This window comes from Puma concolor, chromosome B2, assembly GCF_028749965.1.
Source record: "Puma concolor isolate L17-30 chromosome B2, mPumCon1.1.hap2, whole genome shotgun sequence".
Lineage (NCBI taxonomy): Eukaryota > Metazoa > Chordata > Mammalia > Carnivora > Felidae > Puma > Puma concolor.
In genome coordinates, this window is record NC_141671.1 from 103,847,894 (window position 1) to 103,859,570 (window position 11,677).

Consider the following 11,677-nt stretch of genomic DNA (forward strand, 5'->3'; position numbering starts at 1 on the left):
GAGAGTTGCATGAGAAAATATATCATTTTCTCATGAAAAATAATGGGAAACATTTCTTGAATCTTTGTTCCAAACTTTAGCCAAATTCAGTCACGAAGTTCGATTTTACTTTTTTTACTTCCAGAATTATAGACCAAATTGTGAAAGGAATATCAGAAAGTATGTAAAATACCTTGTATATATTTTATAACCTCAAATCATAGCTTCTATCATAAATTTGGTATAGAACTAATCTCAAAAATAGTGTAATCATACTGATCTGAATTATAGAATAGGAACTGTGAGTTTTCTTCAATTATTGTCACTTAAATGTAGCTTTTACAATACCAATTATTTTCAAAAAAAATAATAGCAACAAAAGGAATATTATTAATATATGATGTGTTATAAATAAATTCTAAAAATTGAATTAAAATAATACAGTTTCAAAACACTAGAGTCAAATATTATTCCCATTGTGGAATACATTACAAAGTAGAAAAACAAATTTTCTGGTATTATCAAAAGCCAATAACTGTTTTCTCTTGTTCAATACTTAAATCAGAAAGTTGTCCCTTCCTAATCTGAGAAAGTAAGAAATTTTTAGGTAATGACATCACTTCTTTCCGAATATGACATGCCATTTTGTTTGATTTTAGCAATAATCTATAATTTCAGTGACTAGATCTTACATCACAGATTCACATACTATCACTGAGATGGTTGGTAAAGGGTGGCAATGGTTGGCTAATAGGGACAAAGAATACAGACCAGTGAATATTCAGGTTAAACAGATTGCATTTACAGTTGAGCAGCACATTTCCCAGCTATTAATACCAAGGACTAATCATAGTTCATACATCCTCACTCTTCACAGCCTGGCAAAAGGCTTTGGCAGCAGAAGGCTGAGTCATTTTTATCTCCCGTTGCCATGGGATCCTATTGCCCTGGAGACCCTTCTACCAGAGCCTGCAGCACCAGCCACAGCGTCACTCACACTGAGAACTCTCCCAGGGCAGGAGCTGAGGTGGCCCACCAGTGATCCCTTTTCAAAATCAGAAAGTGTCATTTCTGCAGTGGTTAAGTGAGTTTTCCTTTTTCCATGAGTAAGCTATTTAGTCTGGTCATTTCTGCTTTTAAGCTAATGCCAGGAAGTGTGTGTGTATGTGCGTGTGTGTGTGTGTGTGTGTGTGTGTGTGTGCGCGCGCACGCCAGTATGTGTATTTTAAGTATAACTGACTTCTAATGCAGCAATAGGACAAATGAATTACTATATTGACTTACCTCTTCTCTGAGCATAGAATGTTAAGATTTACGCGATTCAGTCACGAGTTCTGCCATTCTGTCCCGCACTAAAAAAAAAAAAAGAAAAAGAAAAAAGCATAAAATATTTCAACATAATGAATCACCAATAAATACTGAAAACACACATTTAAAATGCATGAAATGTGTATATTTTATGTTTTAGGGTTAGGAGTAAATATATCTGTTAGCTAAAATTTCCATGAGATAGCATTCATCTGTTTCTGTTGTAAGATTGTTCAGGGTCTAGACTGAAATTTAGCTTTTACTTTCAACAAGGAAAATTTTTTTTAGTAAATTAATAATATTATAAGCCTGATAGGTGATGTTTAAACTTCTCAAAAGTACATATTTTTTCAAATATGCTAGAACAACTTAGAAGGATTGATTTACACTGAAATAACTTATATGTTCATATCATTTTTATCTGCCTGATAACATTTTATCTGTTTTTGCTAAAGATTCTTCTATAATAATTCATTAACTTAACTGAAAACTTTGTGGTACATAAAAGTTATTCAACAGAATTTTTTCAGAATTTATATTTTATAGTAATTTTTGCAAGAATTAGTCAAACTGGAAGAGACGAGTAAGACTCAAAGATGAATATTATGTTTCTCTACAATTCTATGATAAAAGAATGATTTTATGAAAATATAATTTTTTATTCAATTAACATTTATGGAATGTCTACTATGCACAAAGGGCATTGGCTGCTGTGACAGAAGCTGGTAAGTACCTATCTACTATTCCTTCTCTGCGTCTCACTGAATAGCAGAACCCTGCTTTCTGTTGCATGTGGGTGTGACAGTGCACCAAGCTGAGAAACTACATTTCCCAGCTTCCTTTTCAGATAAAGATGGACACATGAGTGGCCAATAGAGCAGAGCAGAAGGTATAGGTGGGGTGACTTGGTTAGGTGTTAGCCTTTCCACCTTTCATAGTCTTGTTGCCTAGAACACAAATATAAGGGCTGAAGCTCCAGGGTAAGAGCCAGCATTCAAAAGGCCGGAGATGAACAAGAGAAGGACACTGGAAGAGTGGTGACTATACTAGCTAGGGTTCTCCAGAAAACTAGAACCACCATATTCTGTTGTTAAATATTTAAATGACATATATGCACATGCACACACACACACACACACACACACACACATATGTATATATACACATATATAGATATATGCATATAGATATGCATATAGATATGTATATCATATCTATACAATATCTATACAAATGACCATGTATATGCATATAGATATGATTTATCATAAGGAATTGGTTCACATGATTATAAAGTCCCAAGATCTGCAGTCTGCAGCAAACTGAAAACCCAGGAAAGTTGATGTTTCAATTAGAGTCTGAAGACTGGAAAAAAAAAGAAAAACAATGTCCTAGTTTGAAGGCAGTCAGGCAGGAGGAGCCCCTGCTACTCAGCCTTTTGGTTCTATTGAAACTTCAATAGCTTGGATTCGGCCTACCCACATTAGGGAGGACAATCTGCTTTACTCAGTCTACCAATTCATATGTTAATCTAATCCAGACACCCTCACAGACACACCCAGAAAAATCTTTGATTGAATATCTGGCCGCTCCGTGGCCCAAGCTGACACACAAAATTAATCATCACAGTGACATTTGGCCATCACAGATCTTGGATGGCCTGGACAGCAAGCCTCCAGACTTCTTTTATATAAAAGAAGAATAAACCTCTACCTTACTTAACCCATTGTTTTTCAGGTCTCTCTTACAGCCAAATGCAATATCTAACTGATACATGATTATAAACACTTCTAAATATGGATTTCCCATAAATATTTTAAATTTTCAAACATTATTATCACATGATAAACTCTCAGCAAATATGTCCTAAGAGGTATCTAAGATCAGGACATAAAATCTTTCCGAAACCAATTTAGGGGATGATAAACTATAAATTGTACCATACTGAAGCGTATAAATATTCTTTCTTATTGAAAACATTGTCTCATTTTCTTTATTTTTTATCCACTTCACCTGGCTAATTCAGATTCATCTTTCATAATTGAGTTTACATGTCGACCCTTCTAGAAAGTCTCCCAAGTTATCCTTCATCAAACTTTATTCTTTCAGTAATGGCTCTTGCTGTATTCTACTATATGAGTACGTAGTCATTCCATGAGCCCTAAGAGAACTGGGTTTATGTTTTATGGAGGTTTCTTTTCTTCTAAATAATTTGGTCTTCAAGTGAGGAGAGATGGATTAATCTTGCTTCCGAGTTCATTGCACATTGTCACACTTGGTCCTCGCGAGACCACCCACCACTTAGTTTTACCTATTTATTTACTCATTTATTTAATTCTTTAATCTCTATATAATATTCCAATTCCTCTTTGCCATCACATAGGCAATCTGTGTAAGATGACAACAGACACTCTTATAAATTGTTTCCTGGTTTATGTGTATATGTTTTTAACATTTTTATGAGTGGTCCTGTTGTAATACATGTTTTAATTTGGGGATTAAACTTATTCTGTGTTTTGATTTGTTTACTTAACTAATTTTTTAAAATTCATCCATGGTGCTATGTGTACATTTAATCAATTGTTTCCAACTGGTGCATAATGTTCTCTGGTATACAGCCGCCACAGTTTACCTATTTGTTCTCCCAAGACATTTACTGTTTGTTTCCAAATCTTGATTACCACAATAATGGAGCAGCAAGCATTCATTTACGAGTCCCCTTTAGATCTTGTAAGAATTTCTTTAGTATGTGTATGTTAATAATGTCTGTGTGCATAATGCATACATCTATATACATATATGTTAAATACATACATATATGTGTGAGTGCATAAATATAAATATTTCCTAAGAGCTGAATTGCTAGGTCACATAAAACTCTCATACTTATTTGACAATGTAGTGCAAACATACTCTTTCCAAAATGGCTTAATCTGTCAACCTCTTACTAGTAGAGCATGAGAATATCAATATACTCACAGCTTCTCCAACATTTGACATTACTTACCTCCCAAATTTTGTCTCACTAACAATGTAAAATCATATTTGTTTTTAATTTACATTTCTCCAATTACTAATGTGTTTGAGAATCACTCTATATATTTAGCCTTTTGGAGGTTTCTCTTTTCTACATCATCGTCCATATTTCTACTGGAATTGTTGTCTTTGTTGGTAATTATTTTCAGGTGTTTCTGTGTATTCTACATCCATTCCTAGGTTTAGACATTTGAAACATATTTTCCCAATTTTATATCTGCCCACTAATTACAGTGCCCACTAAGTCCATCACTAAACACGGGGCACCTGGGTGGCTCAATCAGTTGAGTGTCCAAGTCTTGATTTCGGCTCAGGTCACGAACTCATGGTTTGTGGGATCAAGTCTCACTTCAGGCTCTGTGCTGACAGCATGGAGCCTGCTTGGAGATTCTCTTTCTCCTCTCTCTCTGCCCCTCCCCACTGAACTCTCTCAAAATAAATAAACATTAAAAAAAAATAAAATAAATCCCTTACTGAACAGAAAATGCTTAATTTTGATGTAAAAATAATCAAGGGGCATCTGGGTAGCTCATTTGAGCATCCAACTCTTGATTTCAGCTCAGATCAGGATCTCACAGTTCTGTTCATGATTTGATTCGTGAGATCAAGCCCTGTGTAGGCTTCTGCACTGACAAGAGTGGAGCCTTCTTGGGATTCTCTCTCTACCTCTCTTTCTGTTCCTCCCTGGCTTCTCTCTTTCTCTGTCTGTCTGTCTCTCTCTCTCTCAAAATAAATACATATTTAAAATAATAATAATCAATATTTTCCCCATAGATTAGAATTCATTTTATTTAAGACATTCTGCCCCACCCCATTACAAAGATAGCTCTTATATTTTCTTTAATTAGCTTTATAATTTTGCCTTTCATATTTAAGTATTTAATCCATCTGGAGTCTATCACTATATATGGGATTTTTTCTCCATACAGTGAATAATTATCATCCCAACATAATCTACTAGAAAATTAACTCTTTCCCTATTATTTATGATGTCTCTTTATCATATATGCATATACTAGCCTGTTTCTGAGTTTTTTGTGTAGATTTCTTTTTTTTAACCTGTTTGTATTCATCATATGGATCTCTATATCCTAGGAGCCTAGTGGAATGCTTAGACTTTATTTGTGGAATGAGTGATGATAAGCTACTCATAACAGATCCAAAGCTGTTTATCGTCTATGGTACTTATTGTTGCAACTGTGTAATTTAAATGTTGCATAAACAAATGAAATGGGAGAACAAAGAGAATTATTTCCATAAAAACTATTTTGAAAGATTTTGATAAGGAGAATTGTTAAAATAATTCTTGCAAACTAGGTGTGGATTAGGACACTATGAATGACTGGGACAAGGGGGTGGGAATTTTAAAGATACAGAGGAATCCACCACTCAGATGGCTTTAAGCTCCTCTCCATTGTAAAGAAACCAAAACTAAAAAACATAGATGATGCCTTATGGACATGGCCTATACAAGACAGCTAAATTGGAATTATAAACATAGCATCTATACTCAAAATGAAAATCACCCTTAATCAAAAGATTGACACAATAATGTATATGTATATATTTACATTGAAATAAAATATATTCATGTATCATTTTAATAATTCCCAGTTTCAACAAAGTTTTCAATTTATCAACCAATTATGGGACCAGATAGGAGATCTTCTATGAAGCAACTACCTAAAAATGGTTACAAGTTCTAAATGAGCGGCACATTCAAAATTTGGGGACACATCTAGAAAAACTATTATCTGAGAATATACTTAAATCACTCTGAAACATATTTAAAATCAATACTAAATACTTGAACATATTTAATCACCTGCTTTTCTTAGATTATTAAAAGTAGAGGTAGCACAGTAAAGATTATTTCAAGATGGGGGTTGAGCACATACATCTTTAAATGTTTTTAAAAGGTAAAAATCCACAGCAACAGTGACAAACAGAAAGAATGCCATCAGCTCCTGGGAAATTTTGAGGAATTCCTGAAAGATAGGAAGCAGATGGAGTTAGAATGTCAGGGAAACAAAATCAGAGAAAACAATAGCCCAAAGCACACAGATGAGAAAATTACTGTTAAAAGCAATTGCATATATAAACAACCTCAGAGTCAACAAACAAGAGGGCCTTAGGAAATAATCAGAATAATCAAAGTGCCATAATCTGAATAACTAGCCCAATTTGACCCCTTTTATGCCCACTTATAGTAAGCTACAGATGGTAACTATGATTCTTCGACAAACCCTATCTTTAACTAAACCTCCAAAGAAAATATGGGTTCTTAAAAAGTGAGTTATTTTCCAGGATAGGATTCTTAGCACTGTGATGGGAGTATAGAGAAAAACAGAGCAAAGTCTGAGGAAATGTCATCCTCAAGTAGGAAGCCAGAAAAAGAAATAAACAAGGAGAGCAATAGACTTCAGCTTCCCATACTAAAGGACTCTCTAAAATACAGGACTTTCTGGAGTGTATATTTTTGGTATAAAAGATTCCCAGAATAAATATTGGGCCTAGATAAGTAGAGCTGTTCCCCAACTAATTAAAGACCACGGAATGAATAGAGAGCTCCTACACTCTGAAAGAATCTTCGTGATCTGGCAGGACCACTCATCCTTCCATACATTTCTACAGAAGCCTATGCTAATCAGATCATATATTCACAAACAATTAAATATTGATTATCACGTGCAAATATGAACAATCAAGATTCATTAAAGATTTGAGGGAAACCAACACCACACCAAAGGAGGCACCATATTCATCATATAAAAGAACACCCAACACAACCAAGTTGAAAGAACAAACAGAAGACAGCTCTGTGTCTTCTGTATGTGTAAGTATAATTAGTAGGGATAGGGATAAGGATAGGGATAATAAAACATCCCCAGAATGTTTTCATTGATAACACATCCATAAGACAAAAAACAGGATTCTATGAAAAAGAAACAATTAGAGATCTTAGAAAAATAAAAATTCAATAAATGAGCTGAGCAGTGTACTGGACACAGCAGAAGATAAAATATATAAGCTGGACTATGTCCCTGAGGGATACTCCCGGAATGTAGAAGGAAAGGACAAAGAGATGATACATGTAAGAAAAGTTGACAAATCCTTGGACTAAGTATATGCATTTTGCCCATTTTAATTTGATCATTCCAGCCACCTGATGAAGTAGATTTAATTATTATTTTCAATTTTGCAGATGGGACACAAAAATCTAGATACAGCGTAATGGAGCAAGTCAGTGGCACTGTCCAGTCTAGGCCTTGGGTCCCTCAATCATAGGCCAAGCTCTTCTCCCTGGCTCAATATGTGGGTTATTGTTAAGCTGGGATAACTGGGAAATGCCTGTTTTAATACATTATAATGCTGAAGATATCCAAGAGAGGAGCATGAGTATGGCTGAATCTCAGGCAAAGTCAAGGAGACTGAAGACTCAGAGAAGGCTGTTGGATTTGACCTTCAGGATAAATCTTGAGAAAGGTTTTATCAGGACGGTGGTCCTCAGAAGTCAATATTATTAAATAGGCACCATGAGAGCTTATGAAGCTGAAGAATTCTGGGCCTCAACTCCAGAAATCACAATCCAGTTCACATGGGTGGCTTTAGAATCTCCATTTGAACAGGCACCCCAGGTAATTGAGAAGCAGGTTCAAAACTGAGAGGAGAGGGTTGAGGATACAGCTAGACCAAGATAGCTAGAATCCCCAGGGCAGAGTACCATAATGGAGAGACCACTCTGGACACCTACAGAAAGTTTTCTTCAAATCTTCAACTAAGAACTGATCAACACATGCCTGTGAGGAAATCACTCCAGGCTGGGGAAAGAACCACCAAAACAGATGGAACAGTTTTTGGAGATCACACAAGACCAGGAATCAACCAGAGTGAAGGATTTCCACAGTACAGAGGGCATTAAGTAGGGTACTCAGAAGGGTACTGCCTCCATAGTGGAGAAAAATTAACCTGAGCTCAAATGGCATTATTGTCCCATCTAACAACAATAACAAAAACTCTAGTCTTGAATCGTTCAAAATGCTTCCAAGTAACTTCACTGCATCCCCAAAGAGGCTCAACAATATTTAACAAAATTCCTTACTCAAAAAGATAAACTTATAATATGTGCATCAAATAAAAAATTATCAGACATGTAAAGAAACAAGCCTATAAGGAGGAGAAATACTTATTAATGGAAACAGACTCAGAAATTACACAGATGATAAAATTAGTAGACAAGGACATAAAAAGTTATTATAACCATATCCATATATTCAAAAAAAAGTAGAAGAAAGCATGCACGTACCAAATGAGGAAAGGAAGGTATATAAAAAGAGAACCTCCAGAGATGAAAAGCATAACGTCTGAATAAAGATAAATAATGAGAAGGATAAGGCCTTCCTCATCGTTGTGTCAGAATCCAGAGTAAATGCCCAGAACACAGTCTAGGTGCAATAATTCTTTGATGAATGAGTGAATATATAGATTCTTTTTCCTCCAATCAATGGTTGGCTTAAGGGGTATGGTTGTGTGTTTACAAATAAGACAATTAGAACTGGGAATAAAATTATAAATCTGAGCACAACTATCACTTTATACAGTTTCCCAATGCCATTTTGGCATGTAAGAGCAACCTTTAAAAACTGTTAAGTTATAATCCAAGGAGGAGAAAAGTAGAAATGATGGAAGAAGCAAGAAAATATAACATTCTTTTAAATTCTTCTCCGAAACAGGGGCCAGTTAATGTCAAGGGAAAGGCCCTATGTCCACTCTGGCATTTAGCTAAATCCAGTCCTGCTTTACCTACAGCTGGGTGAGTTTCCTTTCATTTCCTCTGTTCTTCATTCTCCTCACTGGGCCTGTCCTCCCATTAAAGTCACCAGAAAGCAGATGGATGTCCATGGAAGCAAATCCCCAGAGGGTTCCGAGGTCTCCAAAGTTGTTGTTAAGCAGTCTCAGAGTGCAGATGGCAGGGTGCGAAATCTCACAAGCTGCCCAGAGGCCCAGCAGTTGAGTTCAAGCCCTAATGAATAAATCATGCTTCTTCTCTCCATAATCTGGCATTGGGGTACTGGGCAGCATTTGTCATTCACCTGAGTCCTGACCATCTCGTTATAGAACTGCAGAAATTTCTAATGATGTATTCTCTAGGAACAGCCTATATGCAACACTTGGGGCTTCTTGGGTATATGTACATCTGTGCAAGGAATTCTATACTTGCTCTTGGTGGAATTGCCCTGACAGTGACAGAGCCTCCCACCTGCCCCTTAATAAAAGGGTGCATTTGGCTCAATAATAATTAGCATCAATAATGGGAGAGCTCTTTGCAAGGCCTGAGCCTGGCCTTCCCAGGCTGCAGGTGCAGAATTATCCCCATGACCTTTTGCTCCAGGATCGGTCATTGAGGAGAGGAGCGGAGCCGTCAGGAGGGAATCGCAAGCCTGTTTATCTTCCCTAAGAATCATTGTCTGGCCTCTGCTATTCATGTCAGCAGCAGCATTTTCCTCTTGGGAAACCTACAGGAGAGGCCGAGACGCCTCATCTGCATGCGTGCTTGCTGGAGCCTGGCAAATGGGCACCTGGTTTATTTTCTGGGTATCTTTATGCTCATTCGCAAAGAAAGAAAATCCACTTTATTACAAGGAACAAAAACACAATGGAAAGAACCCAGGTGGCTGAAGGCTGACTGACAGGCAAGGACGTCAGGAATAAGATGCCAGACAAGGGTCCTGTGTTTCCAAACGGCAGACTCTAGCTGCCAGTGTACACATGGAGCCTGCTACCCGTGGAGGGAAACTGCCCCAAAGTAAGGAAACACCAGCCCCCTCTTTGCTCGCATGCTCCAAATTATGGAGGTACGGTAGTCCCCCCTTATCCAGGAGAAATACATTCCCAGACCCCAAAGCAGTGGACACCTGAAACAGCAAATAGTTCTGAACCTTTTACCATCTTTTCTCCTATGCAGATACACCCATGATAAGGTTTAATTTCTAAATCAGGCGCAGTGAGAGATGAGCAACAAAAACGAGTAAGAAAATAAAACAATTACAACAATATACCGTAATAGAAATTTGGGAGTGCGGTCTCTCTCTCTCTCGTCTCTCAAAATATCTTACTGTACTGGACTCACCCTTCTTACGATGCCACGAGATGAGAAAATGCCTACGTGATGAGGCGACGCGAGCGCCGCAGGGTGTGGGGTATCCCTATCGCTAGGCTATATTGACCTTCCGCAGATTCCACAGACGGAGGATCATCTGGTTCCCGCCTGCGACTGCGGTTGACCAAGGGTAACTGAATCTGCGGACAGCGAAACCAAGGATAACGCGCGACTGTTGTCCTATAAGCTACTCTGCGGGAGCTTGTCTTTTCCCTCGTTTCCTTTGGGTTCTGGCTTCATATGGATAATAAAAGAAACAAAAATTCAAAAAGGAACTGTGACCCCCATCCCTCTGACGAAGTGATTTTCGAATTCTGTAAGATCAAATTCTTGTTTTCATTCTTGGTGATAAACAGAACATCTACTGAAACCGTTCTCTGTTTCCCTGATCCCTTGCGGTGCTTTAGAAATAATTTTGTACCTTCGATCACCATGATCTGAGCCCTGTCAGCCCTCCACACAAGCTGCTAGAAGGCAGAACTGGGTCTGGTCCACATTTGCCCCTCCCACAGCCCTTCCAGCATTCCCTGAAATTGGCCAGGAGCTGCAGAGGAAGAGGAAGGACCCAGTATCCAGAAGAACTTGTACCAATCAACCGAAGCTTCAGATTCTAACTGTGGCATTCGGACTGATTAAATCTTCTTCATTTCCTATAGTCACCTTTTCAGTGACTTCCATCATCAGAAACTTCAAAAGCCCTAACAATTCATATTGCCATTTTTTGCTTTATTTTGTTCTGTATCACTGTCTAAAATACTAGTTAGTCCATTCAGTGATCTTGAATATTGTCCATCACCTCTATTAGAATAGAAGCACCATGATGGCAGGGGTTTTTGCCTGTTTTGTTTACTACTTTCTTCCCAGTGGCTAAGCCATGCTTGGCACATACTAAATCCTTAAGAAGTATCTATTTAATTAATTAATTAGTTAATTAAAGACATCAAATTCCTTGTATATTGTGAGTACTTATAAATTATTTACTTAAAAATGACTTTGTTGAGCGGCGCCTGGGTGGCTCAGTTGGTTAAGCATCCGACTTCCGCTCAGGTCATGATCTCGCGGTCCGTGGGTTCAAGCCCCGCGTCAGGCTCTGTGCTGACAGCTCAGAGCCTGGAGCCTGTTTCAGATTCTGTGTCTCCCTCTCTCTCTGACCCTCCCCGTTCATGCTCTGTCTCTATCTCAAAAATAAATAAA

The 11,677-nt window shown here is 37.4% G+C and overlaps 1 long non-coding RNA gene across 2 annotated transcripts; it reads left to right on the top strand.

Annotated features, from left to right (window-relative positions):
- Positions 1 to 941: 941 nt before the first annotated feature.
- LOC147581154 (uncharacterized) lies at positions 942 to 11,437 on the top strand. 2 transcript variants are annotated; one of them, XR_015250856.1, is made up of 4 exons: positions 942 to 1,063; positions 1,987 to 2,012; positions 9,057 to 9,136; positions 10,560 to 11,437. It is a non-coding gene; the product is annotated as an uncharacterized LOC147581154 (long non-coding RNA). The 2 variants fall into 2 exon arrangements; XR_015250855.1 differs by lacking the exon at positions 1,987 to 2,012.
- Positions 11,438 to 11,677: the final 240 nt, after the last annotated feature.